At 42.1% G+C, this 15,411-nt stretch overlaps 1 protein-coding gene across 3 annotated transcripts in view; it reads right to left on the minus strand.

The window, feature by feature from the left end:
- Positions 1–15,411, minus strand: part of ZBTB20 (zinc finger and BTB domain containing 20) — a 1,044,548-nt gene that overhangs the window by 978,470 nt on the left and 50,667 nt on the right. The gene's annotated exons all lie outside the window — the stretch shown is intronic.

Below are 15,411 nucleotides of genomic sequence, written 5' to 3' on the forward strand. Positions count from 1 at the left end.
CACAGAAAACACAAGCAACAAAAATCTCGCTTTACGTCGATGAGAAAAAGAGAATGTAAAAAAAAATAATAATAATAATTCTTGTAAATCTCCAGCCCGGCCTGTTTTTTTTTTTATTAATATTTTTTATTTTTTATTTATTTTATTTTTTTTTTAGGCTGCACAGAAAGCACAAGCAACAAAAAATCTCGCTTTACGTCGATGAGAAAAAGAGAATGTAAAAAAAAAAATAATAATAATTTTTGTAAATCTCCAGCCCGGCCTGTTTTTTTTTTAATTAATATTTTTTATTCTTTTTATTTATTTTTTTTAGGCTGCACAGAAAACACAAGCAACAAAAAATCTCGCGTTTACGTCGATGAGAAAAAGAGAATGTAAAAAAAAAAAATAATAATAATAATAATAATAATAATAATAATAATAATAATAATTCTTGTAAATCTCCAGCCCGGCCTGTTTTTTTTTTTATTAATATTTTTAATTTTTTTATTTTTTTTTTAGGCTGCACAGAAAACACAAGCAACAAAAATCTCGCGTTTACGTCGATGAGAAAAAGAGAATGTAAAAAAAAAAAATAATAATAATAATAATAATAATAATAATAATTCTTGTAAATCTCCAGCCCGGCCTGTTTTTTTTTTTTATTAATATTTTTAATTTTTTTATTTTTTTTTAGGCTGCACAGAAAACACAAGCAACAAAAATCTCGCTTTACGTCGATGAGAAAAAGAGAATGTAAAAAAAAAAAAAAAAAAAAAAAAAATTAATTCTTGTAAATCTCCAGCCCGGCTTGGTCCGTCCTTGGCAGAACCGGGGGAGGAGCGCCTGTTATAAGAGTAATGCAGTACTTATGTCCAAACAGGTGCATTGCATATAGTACATAGTGTTACCAGGACAGAAATAAAATGATACACGGAACCTTCGCCCAATTAAAACTCCGGCCAAGGTTATTTTCAATGCAAGGCGCAAACACATACACACACACATAAAAAAAAAAATCAAATAAAAAAAAAAAAAAAGAAAATGTAGAGAAAGTTAGTTACTTTTACTTTTTAAGGCCATATATTATAAACCTGCGGTATGCAATAGGCAAAGACAGGAATTTAGAGCCGCAAGGGGTTAATCACAAAAAAAAGAAACAAAGTAACAAGATATAAAAAAAAATAGATACAAGAATTATAAAACTGTTCTTAAGGCCATCACATGCACACAAAAAAAAATACAAAAAATACAAAAATAATAATATTTATGCAAAATGTAAAATAACGAGTGCCCCCCCAGATGGCATCGTCCTGTTCTTATAAGTGGTGGAAAAGCATAAATGCAAAATAAAACGACAATAAAAGCAGCCAAATCCTGTACTGTGCATGTATACTGTGTGGCGCCGACTCCTTTGGAAATCTGCAGGGCAGAAATGACTTACAAGGTGCCAGAGCTTCCCCTCATCTTGCAGCCTGGCAAATTATACCTTAGACATATTTATTAAAGAGGCATTGCACTAAATCACGGCAATCAAAATTGAGTTATGCTTAATTACCGCGTGCCGCTATTTATTTTCATCACGGCATTAGCAAAACCTACTTTTTCTTTACTGACATTTTTTTTTACATTTTTCTAGAAGATAAATTTGCTACAATAATGGAAAGCCGCAGATGACTTTGTACTGTAAATTGCAATTATATAATATATATATATACGCTATATTCATATATGACAAATGTAACGTCTTTATTTACAATAATCTAATAATAATAATAAAAATATTCCCGAACCACATTGCATCGTCATAGTTCATAACAACGTCACGTTCGTTTTCTAAAATAGTCCTATAATAAAAAAATAATAATAAAAATAAATGTGAAACTATTTACTGTGGGATGGTAAGGAGGGAGTGGGTATAATATCTATTGGGGGTGCGGAGGTGGCAATTTTAATTATAAAACAATCATAAATACAATTATAATCAACAAAAATGGCAGTCACATCCGGAGGGGCAGGTACCCGTCAGTATCTCGGGCACATGGTAGCTGGGGTTCTGATACAGATTTTATACTGGGGCCCATGTGCCCAATGCAAAACCGCTAAGCTGCAATACCCACAAAACGTTGGAAGAAACATTTAGTACAAGTTTCATTGGATGCCCATTCGTCATACAAAATATGAAAATAAAATCTATGCATTTTTTGCCAATTTTTTTTTAGCTCCTTCCATAAAGACATCCCAATATATCGTTAGCACCATAGATATAACTAGTGTCAGAACGTGTTCTCCCTTTTTTGCGCCCTCCCAGCACTATTGCCCAACTGCGACTTGAGTGCACGCGAGTTGGGAATGCAGCCTAATGGATCTTAGACACGCAGACACCTATGGACTCACACATTTACACAATGAAATGCTACGGCAAAAGGTCAATAGAAAATACTAAAAATTCTAAGGACGGCCCATGTTGCTTATTTTTGGGGCAATTATTAGTTAGGGAGACATTTTGAACAGGCCCTAAAAAATAGCAGAAAAAAATGCAAAGAAAAATGCAACCAAAAATGCTAGCAAAAAAAGTGATAAAAAAAAAGTAAGAAACATATGTGTAGGAAACGACAGCTCAACAGACCAATGGGCGAAGGCGGGGAAGACGCGCACTAAGTACCGATGCTGGAGCATCTATAGTAGCATTCTGCATGTCAACCCAGAAGTGGACGATGACGGGAAGCGGAGGACGACGACGGGAAGCGGAGGACGACGACGGGAAGCGGAGGACGACGACGGGAAGCGGAGGACGACGACGGGAAGCGGAGGACGACGACGGGAAGCGGAGGACGACGACGGGAAGCGGAGGACGACGACGACGGGAAGCGGAGGACGACGACGACGGGAAGCGGAGGACGACGACGACGGGAAGCGGAGGACGACGACGACGGGAAGCGGAGGACGACGACGGGAAGCGGAGGACGACGACGGGAAGCGGAGGACGACGACGGGAAGCGGAGGACGACGACAGGAAGCGGAGGACTACAATCACCGGTGAACATCTGCCAGATGGGGGCAGTGTTTCACAGATCTCACTACATGTCAACATGTCAGTGACTGTGAAGAGGCGGATGAATGATAAACAAGGCAACGTCTGTAATGACTAGAAATACAGAGCAGAAACAGGAAGAAATCCCACTGAAAACACGAGATTTACAACCATCGTCTGGGCAAAATCAGAAATTATCACAGGAATAGCCAGTTGGGATTTAGGCCAAAAACTTGCCCCGCGCTGGCGTTTACAGTTCTGTTTCCAAAGAAGAAAATTTAGTTAAAAAAAACAAAAGTATGTGGATAAAAACAAACCCAGTTATTTTAGATGTAAAGAAGGAAAAAGGTCTTGTCATACGGACTATATAGAGAAGGGTCCTTCACCCAGGACCCCCTCTGTGTGCGGGGACAGATCCATCCACCCCCAGGACCCCCTCTGTGTGCGGGGACAGATCCACCCACACATTAGATGGACAGCCCGTCATGTCAGGTAACACATCACGGAATGTATCACCACATGCGGTTCCATTGGAAGATCAGACACTGGGAAGAGGCTAAATGCGCCGTAAAACAGCGGCCTTTTCTCCCTTTCTCTTTTTATTTTAAATTTTTGTCTTTTTGAGCATGGATCATTAATGCAATATTATGTAATGTTTGGAAGTTCTACATTTGGTGAATTTAAAGGAGCAGATGGGAGACAGGAGAGTCCCCTTGGAGAACAATATAGGGGCCATTTCCAATCCAACCGCTCAACATAATGCACAATTCCACCTGCTTTGGACCCCTCACCAATAGTATCTCCATCCCTGGATGACTTTTGCACCTGAATGTGACGGACGTGGCTGATTCGGCATCCGTTGGCCAATTGGCAGGTGTCATTGTGATAAACAGGTGAACGGTACATGCCGAGGAGGCGTACAGAAGACGGGGGGAGCAGCCGGCGGACGCCCCAAGGGCGGAGACTATCACGTCCTCATGTGTTATAGGCTACCATGAATGCTATCGTATATGTATGTGTATGTATATTCATTTTCCCTTTTTACCACTTTGTAAAGTTTGCATTTTTAAAAAAGATTCCTTTAAAATCCCGTATTTATAATATATTATTGTACCGACGGCCGTACTTTATGATAGTTTGTATCAATATTACATATTAAAATTATAAATTTAATTTCCCACACTAATGTAGAAATGAAACTAGATATATTGGCTGACTTTAAGAAATGTACTGTGGGTAATTAAAAAAAAACAAACATATGAGACGCAAAAGGAGATGTCGGGTTCAAAAAACTAGTTTTCCTATACGGCATTAAGGAATTCATAGTTATTCAGCTTAAACAGATGGGAGAAGCGGACAGTACTGTGCATTATACAGCCAGTGCGGTGTAATACTTCATTCACCCTGCGGAGGAGCTGCAGGAAAACTCTGCACTCGCTGTCAAGTTATTGCAGAGATTTTACCTGAACGTCTGTGATCCCAAAAGCCAAATGCCCTAAGACTAACCTTAACGTCAAGGTCTCTAGATGAATTTGTTGTCCAGGCTCAGCTCTGCCCTCTTCTGACTAAGCTCCACCCATTTTCCAAAAAGTAGGTGGGGCTGTTTAAAAGTCACAATATTTTTCTCCCAACTTGCACAAAAATTTTGTGACATTTCAAAGAATTTTATGCCAGAATTCAGAGGCAATTCTGATGGATATTGCACAAAAGTCATCAAAATAGGCACCAACTCATCCAAAATGGAAGAATGCTTTTAAGTCTTTTGCACCTTTTAGGCAGTGTTCACATGTTGCGTTTTTTGCTGTGTTTTTTTTTTCTGCAGGCAAAACCTGCTTTCTTGGCAGTAAAGAAGCTGCTTGCAAAAAGCAGGTTTTGCTGCATTTTTTGCTGCATTATTATTGTCTCTAGTGCATGCTGATAAAGTTTAGTGCCCTCCAAAAACATGATGCAAATTATTTATGTTTTTGCACCAAAAACGCACTGCACTGTAAAATGCAGCTTCAAATTTGAATTGGAAAAAAAAGGCAGCAAAAACGCAACGTGTGAACATGTGTTTCCAAGATTATGAGTATTTGATACGTTTTTGATGCTGGGGATTTTTTTGCAACATTTATGTGCCTATTAATTTACTTTACTTTTTTTTGCCTCTTTTTAGTTCGTCATGCGTTAAAATAAAGCTGCTATACTTTTGATACCTCCTGGTATTTGGCATTGACAAAACTTTATTGACACAGATTTCCGCATCCAATGCAAGTCTAGGAGGAAAATCTGCACACAAAGCTCAGCGCACCCACAAGAGAAATTTATTTTCCCCGTCTCACAATTAACATTCAGTTCCTTCACGGGTCCGTCCAAAAACACTCATATGTTATAAAAGTCCCTGGAAGGCTCCACGCCGGCTACTGAATCAAGCGTCAAAACGTAAAAACCCCCCAAAACTTATCTGACAACATTAATACAATTGAAACGCCAACGTTGTAGATGCTGGATACAGTCGGCCATTATTGCCATGTCGTGACGACGGTGTTCTCTCGCGCGATCTTACATAATGGAGCATCAGACGTCTCATGGGAACAGTGTCTGCAGAGGACGCGGGGACCAAGTTCTGGAGAGAAAAGCTTCTTGTCACAATAAGGCTATGTACGTTGCGGATTCGTGTGCGGATTTTTCCCACACTTTTATTGCAAAATCTGCAGGTGAACCGCACTGCAGATTAGTCGTGGATTTACCACGGTTTTTGTGCGGGTTCCACCGCGCAAAGAATTGACATGCTGCGGAATGTAAACCGCAACGTTTCCGCACGTTTTTTTCTGCAGCATGTGCACTGCGGATTTTGTTTTCCGTACGTTTACATGGAACTGTAAACGCATGGAAAACTGCTGCAGATCCGCAGCAAAATCCGCAACGTGTGCACATAGCCTAAAACTATGAAGGGTTTGGGTGGCGTCCAAGTACGGTGGGACGCTGATCATCCGAGGGGTGCGGTGGTGTCATGTACAGAGGATGGAGTCCTGTGTCCACCACAAAGCATAAGAATGTCAGTGTACAAATATCACGTCTTCTCACTTCCATGCTATGTGGATGCTAAATATCAATACTATGTAAAGGTGGAACCCACATTTCGTGTTTAATAATGGTTTGATTACGGCCAGAGATTTATGGACCAGTCATGGGTCTCCTGACCTGAACTCAAAGGTGAAGACACCGACAACAGCGTCCACCGTAGCCGCCAAAAGTATCTTCTTCTTTACTAACACATCACATAATACAGGGAGAAAGGAACGTTTAGACCTTACCGGATAGGTAGGGTCTTAATGATGAGCGACTGTGCTGGGATAAGGTGTTCACTGACCATGCTTGTGTGCTGATCGAGTGTCTTCGGCGTGCTCGAAAAGTATGTTTGAGTCTCTGCGGCTGCAAGTCTCAAAAAGTATGTTTGAGTCCCTGCGGCTGCAAGTGTCGAAAAGTATGTTTGAGTCCCCGCAGCTGCAAGTCTCGAAAATTATGTTTGAGTCCCTGCGGCTGCATGTCTCGAAAAGTATGAAAAGTATGTTTGAGTCCCTGCAGCTGCAAGTCTCGAAAAGTATGTTTGAGTCCCTGCGGCTCCAAGTCTCGAAAAGTATGTTTGAGTCCCTGCAGCTGCAAGTCTCGAAAAGTATGTTTGAGTCCCTGCGGCTCCAAGTCTCGAAAAGTATGTTTGAGTCCCTGCAGCTGCAAGTCTCGAAAAGTATGTTTGAGTCCCTGCGGCTGCATGTCTCGAAACGTATGTTTGAGTACCTGCGGCTGCAAGTCATGAAAAGTATGTTTGAGTCCCCGCAGCTGCAAGCCTCGAAAAGTATGTTTGAGTCCCTGCAGCTGCAAGTCTCGAAAAGTATGTTTGAGTCCCTATGGCTGCAAGTCTCGAAAAATATGTTTGAGTCCCTGCGGCTGCAAGTCTCGAAAAGTATGTTTGAGTCCCTGCGGCTGCATGTCTCGAAAAGTATGTTTGAGTCCCTGCGGCTGCAAGTCTTGAAAAGTATGTTTGAGTCCCCGCAGCTGCAAGTCTCGAAAAGTATGTTTGAGTCCCCGCAGCTGCAAGTCTCGAAAAGTATGTTTGAGTCCCTGCGGCTGCAAGTCTCGAAAAGTATGTTTGAGTCCCTGTGGCTGCAAGTCTCGAAAAGTATGTTTGAGTCCCTGTGGCTGCAAGTCTCGAAAAGTATGTTTGAGTCCCTGCGGCTGCAAGTCTCGAAAAGTATGTTTGAGTCCCTGCGGCTGCATGTCTCGAAAAGTATGTTTGAGTCCCTGCGGCTGCAAGTCTTGAAAAGTATGTTTGAGTCCCCGCAGCTGCAAGTCTCGAAAAGTATGTTTGAGTCCCCGCGGCTGCAAGTCTCGAAAAGTATGTTTGAGTCCCTGCGGCTGCAAGTCTCGAAAAGTATGTTTGAGTCCCTGTGGCTGCAAGTCTCGAAAAGTATGTTTGAGTCCCTGTAGCTGCAAGTCTCAAAAAGTATGTTTGCGTCCCCGCAGTTGCAAGTCTCGAAAAATATGTTTGAGTCCCTGCGGCTGCATGTCTCGCGGCTGTTAAACAGTCGCAATACATGCAGGGATTGTCTGTTTGTTAGACAATCCCTGCATATTTTTCGATACTCAGCAGATGAGCATGCTAACACCATACCCAAACACGTTCGATCATCGCTAGCCTTGGATCTTATGGAGGATTGGGATCACCCTCTTTTTGGGATACTTGTAACCACTACCTACATATCAAGTTACTGTTGGTGAGATAGTGCCCTACACTTGCCATGTTACTGACCTGAACTCAACAGCCTCATAGGTATATACAGTGTCTTGAAATAGTATTAATACCCTGTGTACTGAGTATTTGTGAAGTATACAGGAAATTATACAGATTTTTCTAATTATATAAAAAATATGAATATGAAATTGTGAGGTGCATGTGTATTCAGCCCCCTTTAGTCTGATACCTCTAAATAAAATTCAGAGTGACCAATTCCCTCCAGACGGCACATAATTAGTACATTGAGTCCACCTAAGAGTGATTTCTTCTCAGTATAACTACAGCTGTTCTGTGAAGGCCTTAGGGGTTTGTTTGAGAACATTAGGGATCAAACAGCATCAAGAAAACCAAGGAGCCCACCAGGCAGGTCAGGGATAAAGTTGTGGAGAAGAGTAAAGCAGGGTTAGGGTTATAAAGAACAGCCCAAGCTCTGAACATCTCATGGAGCACTGTTCAATCCATCATCCAAGAATGGAAGGAGTATGGCACAACTGCAAACCTACCAAGACATGAGAATCTGTGACAAAACTTGGAAATTGCTGATCACAGACGTCTCCATCCAATCTCACTGAGCGAGAGCGAGTGTGCAAAGAAGAAGGGGCAAAATGTCACCTCTAGATGTGCAAACCTGGTAGAGACAGACCCCAAAAGACTGCAGCAGAAACTGCAGAGAAAGATGGTTTTATGAAGTATCAAACTACAGGGGACTGAATACAAATGCAAGGCACAATTTTTAGATTTACGTTTTTAAAATAATTAGAAAACCAAATTCTGTATCATCTCCTTTACCAATTACAAATACTTGTTACTTTTTGTTGGTATCAAATAAAATTCTAATAAAATTTTTTTGAACTTTACGGGTGTAACTTAAAAAATGTGGAAAAGTTAAAGGGGTATGAATACTTTTTCAAGGCACTGTACTTACAGGCATATACAGTGCCTTGCGAAAGTATTCGGCCCCCTGGAACTTTTCAACCTTTTCCCACATATCATGCTTCAAACATAAAGATACCAAATGTAAATTTTTGGTGAAGAACCAACAAGTGGAACACAATTGTGAAGTTGAACGAAATTTATTGGTTATTTTACATTTTTGTGGAAATTCAAAAACTGAAAAGTGGGGCGTGCAATATTATTCGGCCCCTCTACTTTCAGTGCAGCAAACTCACTCCAGAAGTTCGTTGTGGATCTCTGAATGATCCAATGTTGTCCTAAATGCCTAATGATGATAAATATAATCCACCTGTGTGTAATCAAGTCTCCTTATAAATGCACCTGCTCTGTGATAGTCTCAGGGTTCTGTGTGAAGCATCATGAAGACCAAGGAACACAACAGGCAGGTCCGTGATACTGTTGTGGAGAAGTTTAAAGCCGGATTTGGATACAAAATGATTTCCCAAAACTTTAAACATCCCAAGGAGCACTGTGCAAGCGATCATATTGAAATGGAAGGAGTATCATACCACTGCAAATCTACCAAGACCCGGCCGTCCCTCTAAACTTTCATCTCATACAAAGAGAAGACTGATCAGAGATGCAGCCAAGAGGCCCATGATCACTCTGGATGAACTGCAGAGATCTACAGCTGAGGTGGGACAGTCTGTCCATAGGACAACAATCAGTCGTACACTGCACAAATCTGGCCTTTATGGAAGAGTGGCAAGAAGAAAGCCATTTCTCAAAGATATCCATAAAAAGTGTTTAAAGTTTGCAACATGCCACCTGGGAGACACCAAACATGTGGAAGAAGGTGCTCTGGTCAGATGAAACCAAAATCGAACTTTTTGGCAACAATGCCAAACGATATGTTTGGCGTAAAGGCAACACAGCTCATCACCCTGAACACACCATCCCCACTGTCAAACATGGTGGTGGCAGCATTGTGGTTTGGGCCTTCTTTTCTTCAGCAGGGACAGGGAAGATGGTTAAAATTGATGGGAAGATGAAGGAGCCAAATACAGGACCATTCTTGAAGAAAACCTGTTGGAGTCTGCAGAAAGCCTGAGACTGGGACGGAGATTTGTCTTCCAACAAGACAATGATCCCAAACATAAAGCAAAATCTACAATGGAATGGTTCACAAATAAACGTATCCAGGTGTTGGAATGGCCAAGTCACAGTCCAGATCTCAATCCAATCGAGAATCTGTGGAAAGAGCTGAAAACGATCTCCATCAAACCTCACTGAGCTCCAGCTGTTTGCTGGGCAAGAATTTCAGTCTCTCGATGTACAAAACTGATAGAGACAAACCCCAAGCGACTTGTAATCGCAGCAAAAGGTGGCGCAACAAAGTATTAAGTTACAGGGGCCGAATAATATTGCACGCCCCACTTTTCAGTCTTTGAATTTCCACAAAAATTTAAAATAACCAATAAATTTCGTTCAACTTCACAATTGTGTTCCACTTGTTGTTGATTCTTCACCAAAAATTTACATTTGGTATCTTTATGTTTGAAGCATGATATGTGGGAAAAGGTTGAAAAGTTCCCGGAGGCTGAATACTTTCGCAAGGCACTGTATAAGGCTGCAGAGTTCAGGTCAGGAGACCCTTGGCCAATCCACAAACCACAGTCTGTTCTCGTCTGAGGTCGGCCTCGGAGTCAGGTAGCTGCTCCTGTTTTTGAACCTCTATTGATGTTGCTGTTGATGGATCTGTTACTCATATCATGTGTATTCTTTCTGTCCATCCCTGTTGGGCCGTGGGTGTACTAAGATAATATCTGCAGACGGGCTCAGTAATATACGATCATACAAGGAAGGTTTTGGCAATATGAGTTCCGAGAAGTAAAGTCCAGCTCATCAATGACTTAAGTTGTTGGCTCTTGCACTTTTAAAGACTCTCTTTGTATTGTTCTTCTGTGAAAAATATTACAACGATCTTCCACCGGACCACCCGTGATCATGCAGTAGAATATTCTACAGACCACCAGGTACTGAACCACTCACAGAATTGACTAACCATCAGGGTTTGCTCCATAAACAATCAGGAAACTTACACTAACTGCATCGTTGGCCATCAGGAATCGAAAGCTAATCTTCCGACTGACCACGAGGGATAACTGCTGAGCATTTTACTATCCATTAAGAATTGGAGAAAGAATATAAACACTAACCAATGTGCTTCTTGCACCGCTCATTGTGACATACTAAATGTCCTTGCAAACATCTACTATATCATAAAGGTCAGGACAAAAGAAGGTCATGAGTTGGTCAGGACAAAAGAACGTTGTGAACGAAGGAAATCCACATGTGAGTCCGCCTGCCCCGAGAAGGGTCGCACCTGTATTGTAAGAATAGGTGGCACTATTATTGATTAGCGGCTCGGTGCATCATGGACGGGCAGGCTTGGCACAAGAATACATGAATATCGGTATACAGGGGATGATGACTTCCAGGAGGAAGGCTGCTCTGTGCATGCGCCGATACTGGGCCCGTCCGCACATGCGCAGGATGCCAAGCCAGAGAGCGCTCACAAAACTGAAGCGGGAGCTGCCATTCAGGAGATGGACGGGCGAATGACCCAGAGAACGATGGTCTGGGGAAACGAGCACCTAATCAGCAGATCAGAGAAAAGTTAATTTTCTGGGAAAAATAAACCGCAGTTCAGGTATAATTCTTCTCAGCCCTACATTATCTTTCTCTGGGACAGCTTTCCTATGAAGGAAAAGTACTCTGTGGCCAGGGAAATTGGGTTATCGGGAGCAAACGATGAAAAAGGCACATCAGTTCCTCCAATACTTAGCGTTTTATTTTTTCGCATGGTCGTATTAGTAATTTTATTTGCACTTTTGTGGCCAAATGCACCAAAACGGTGCTCGTGATAAAAAACAGCAACAACAGGAGAGCACATATAAAGTGGACTTAAAAAAGCACAAATAGAGTTGGGTGCAAACACAAACAAAGGCACAGAACTAGACAAAATCAGGCACAAAGGTAGTAATGAGTCTCCAGCAAAAAAAGAAGAAAGCAGATGCACTCACCAGATGCAGTTACAAAGCGTCCTTTATTTCAGTGCCAGCCGGCACATAATTCACGGCACGGGGGAGAGGGAAGTGGACAGGGAGAGTGCGACAGGTAAGACGACGGCTGTTTCGCGCTGCCTGAGAGCGCTTCTACGGGTCTAACAGGCAGCGCGAAACGGCCGTCGTCTTACCTGTCGCACTCTCCCTGTCCACTTCCCTCCATGCTGGATTGTCATGGACTATTTTTCTGCAGATTGCACCTCCTGGTTCATTTCTTAGACTGCTACACACCTCGTTGGTTTGCCACCAGTTTTCTCTATTTTCTAGGGCTGTGCCGCTCTCTCTCTCTTTTTGGTCTTCGTAGTAATGAGTCTGTATGACATTCCTGTAGCTATTTTATATTTGTTTACTCTTTGAAGATGACCCATCACTCATCTGTTATACCTGTTGTAAATGCCGCTGTTCTCCTGAATCCGCCGATGTTCTTCTTTTGTTACTGAACCTTTCCGTTCCTGAGATATGGTGTCTTCTTTCCTGTATATAAATCTAGCCTTATTTGCCAACTGGGCGTAGTCACTGACATAGAAAAGCTGATGACCACACCTACTTGGATATCTAAACTGATTTATATACACGGAAGAGGGAGCCATATCTCAGGAACGGAGAGGAGCAGGAACAAAAAGAAGAACATCTCCGGATTCAGGAGAACGGCGGCGTTTACACCAGGTAAAAATGTTTATAGGAAGTGTCAGGTCCTCTTTCGCATCTATTTTATATATATATGTTTTACCAAATGGCACTGCCGATCTCTATTTTTTGGCATTATTTACATCGTTTGGTTGACTACATAAACATCTAATATAAAAAGTATCGCTCATGTGACAAGCATCTAACCGAACACGTACTTAGAAGAGTCCTGGGGGTGTGAGCACAAGAACTGCAAATTAATATATATATAAAATATATATAAAATATAAAATGATTTACACTGGAGGGACGCCAAACATTACAAATAAAAAAAAATAATAAAATTAATGACGTGGTGCAATAATAGGACGTATTGTGCATGTTTAAAAAGGAAACACCTACAGAAAACCGCACGCAAAAATAACAATGACAGTAATAATAATAGAAAAGCATTCTCCGATGTGCTCCGATAGGGAACGGGCGACGTATATACTGCGGATACGGAGACGTCGTCAGGGAAGTCTTGTGAAGGTTACCAGGGTTTCTATAAAACCCTTATAAAATAAGCGGTGACACTGCCAAGAAAAACACCACCTGCCCCGTACGGCACAGCTGGCGTAGGCAACCTAGACTCCAAGGTGTCTGCCCAGCTTCAGAGCAGGCTTCATCTTACACCGTAGTCACGGCCGTCTACCTCGCCATCTTCCCTCCGCACCCTATCAAACACTCAATGTACTCACAGATTACAGAAAGAAGAAACTACGATGGCTCTTTATAAAAGTTTAAAGGTATTTCCGACCCTAATAAAATTGAGTTGAAGCCAGATCTTTGGGTCACATAATGAATTTATTAAGAAGAGCTTTCCAATCTATGCTATTTATTTTATAAAACAGGAGTCCATACAACACTCGGCAACTTTACAGCTCCCCAAGAAATTCAATCCTGCAGCTGAGATTTTCACCCCACCATCTCGCTTCCGCTTCCGCCTCAGGCCAAGTGCCGTACATTGCCCAAGTGAGGTTTGCCGGCTCGATCACTCCCACAGTGAACGACTTATTACTGCCGACGTCACATTCATTGTCGGCCTCAGCTTATCAAATATGGAGAAAGCCCTCTAATCCCACGCACGCACTGTTCACTCTAATTAGGCATATGCACTGTTCACGCTAATCCCACGCATGTAACATTCACCCGAAACGTGTGCATGCACCCTTCACCCTAATCCCACGCAATGCACTGTTCACACTAATCCCACGCATACACCGTTCACACCACACACTTGCACCGTTCACGCTAATCCGTGCACACACCGTTCATTCTAATCCCGCGCATACATCGTTCACACTAATCACACACTTGAAATGTTCACGTTAATCCTGCGCACACACCGTTCATTCTAATCCCACGCTTTCACCATTCACACTAACCCTGCACACACATCGTTCATTCTAATCCCGCGCGCATGCACCATTCACACTAACCCCACACACATCGTTCATTCTAATCCCGCGCATACACCGTTCATACTAATCACGCGTGCATGCACCGTTTACGCTAATCCCGCGCACACACCATTCATTCTAATCCCACGCTTGCACCATTCACACTAACCCCGCACACACATCGTTCATTCTAATCCCGTGCATACACTGTTCACACTAATCCCGAACATACACTGTTCACACTAATCCCGAACATACACTGTTCACACTAATCCCGAACATACACTGTTCACACTAATCCCGAACATACACTGTTCACACTAATCCCGAACATACACTGTTCACACTAATCCCGAACATACACTGTTCACACTAATCCCGAACATACACTGTTCACACTAATCCCACGCATATACCAGTCACACTAATCCCGAGCATACACTGTTCACACCAATCCCGCACATATACCGTTCACGCTAATCCAGCGTATACACCGTTCAAACTAAACATGCACTTGCACCGCTCACCCTAATCATGTGCATATACTGTTCACACTAATCACGCGCATATACACCGTTCATACTAATCCCGCACATACACTGTTCACACTAATCATGTGCATGCACCGTTCATGCTAACATCACACATGCACGCTAATCATGTGCATACACTGTTCACACTAATCACGCGCATATACACCGTTCATACTAAACCCGCACATACACTGTTCACACTAATCATGTGCATGCACAGTTCATGCTAACATCACACATGCACGCTAATCATGTGCATACATTGTTCACACTAATCACGCGCATATACACCGTTCATACTAAACCCGCACATACACTGTTCACACTAATCATGTGCATGCACCGTTCATGCTAACATCACACATGCACGCTAATCATGTGCATACACTGTTCACACTAATCACGCGCATATACACCGTTCACACTAAACCCGCACATACACTGTTCACACTAATCATGTGCATGCACCGTTCATGCTAACATCACACATGCACGCTAATCATGTGCATACATTGTTCACACTAATCACGCGCATATACACCGTTCACACTAAACCCGAACATACACTGTTCACACTAATCATGTGCATGCACCGTTCATGCTAACATCACACATGCACGCTAATCATGTGCATACATTGTTTACACTAATCACGCGCATATACACCGTTCATACTAAACCCGCACATACACTGTTCACACTAATCATGTGCATGCACCGTTCATGCTAACATCACACATGCACGCTAATCATGTGCATACACTGTTCACACTAATCACGCGCATATACACCGTTCACACTAATTCCGCACATACGCTGTTCACACTAATACCACGTGCACTGTTCAAAGTCTGCAAAGGTATAATAAAGGAGACTTTACATAATAGGTTTGGAAGTGATCAATATCTGAACTGTAAGGGTCCAACTGATGGGATCTTATAATACAAAGGGGACATGGCTCTCAATAAACCCTTTTTTTCACTGTGCCATTTCCAGCTCA

Source organism: Ranitomeya imitator, chromosome 3 (genome assembly GCF_032444005.1).
Source record: "Ranitomeya imitator isolate aRanImi1 chromosome 3, aRanImi1.pri, whole genome shotgun sequence".
In the NCBI taxonomy this organism is placed as follows: Eukaryota; Metazoa; Chordata; class Amphibia; order Anura; family Dendrobatidae; genus Ranitomeya; species Ranitomeya imitator.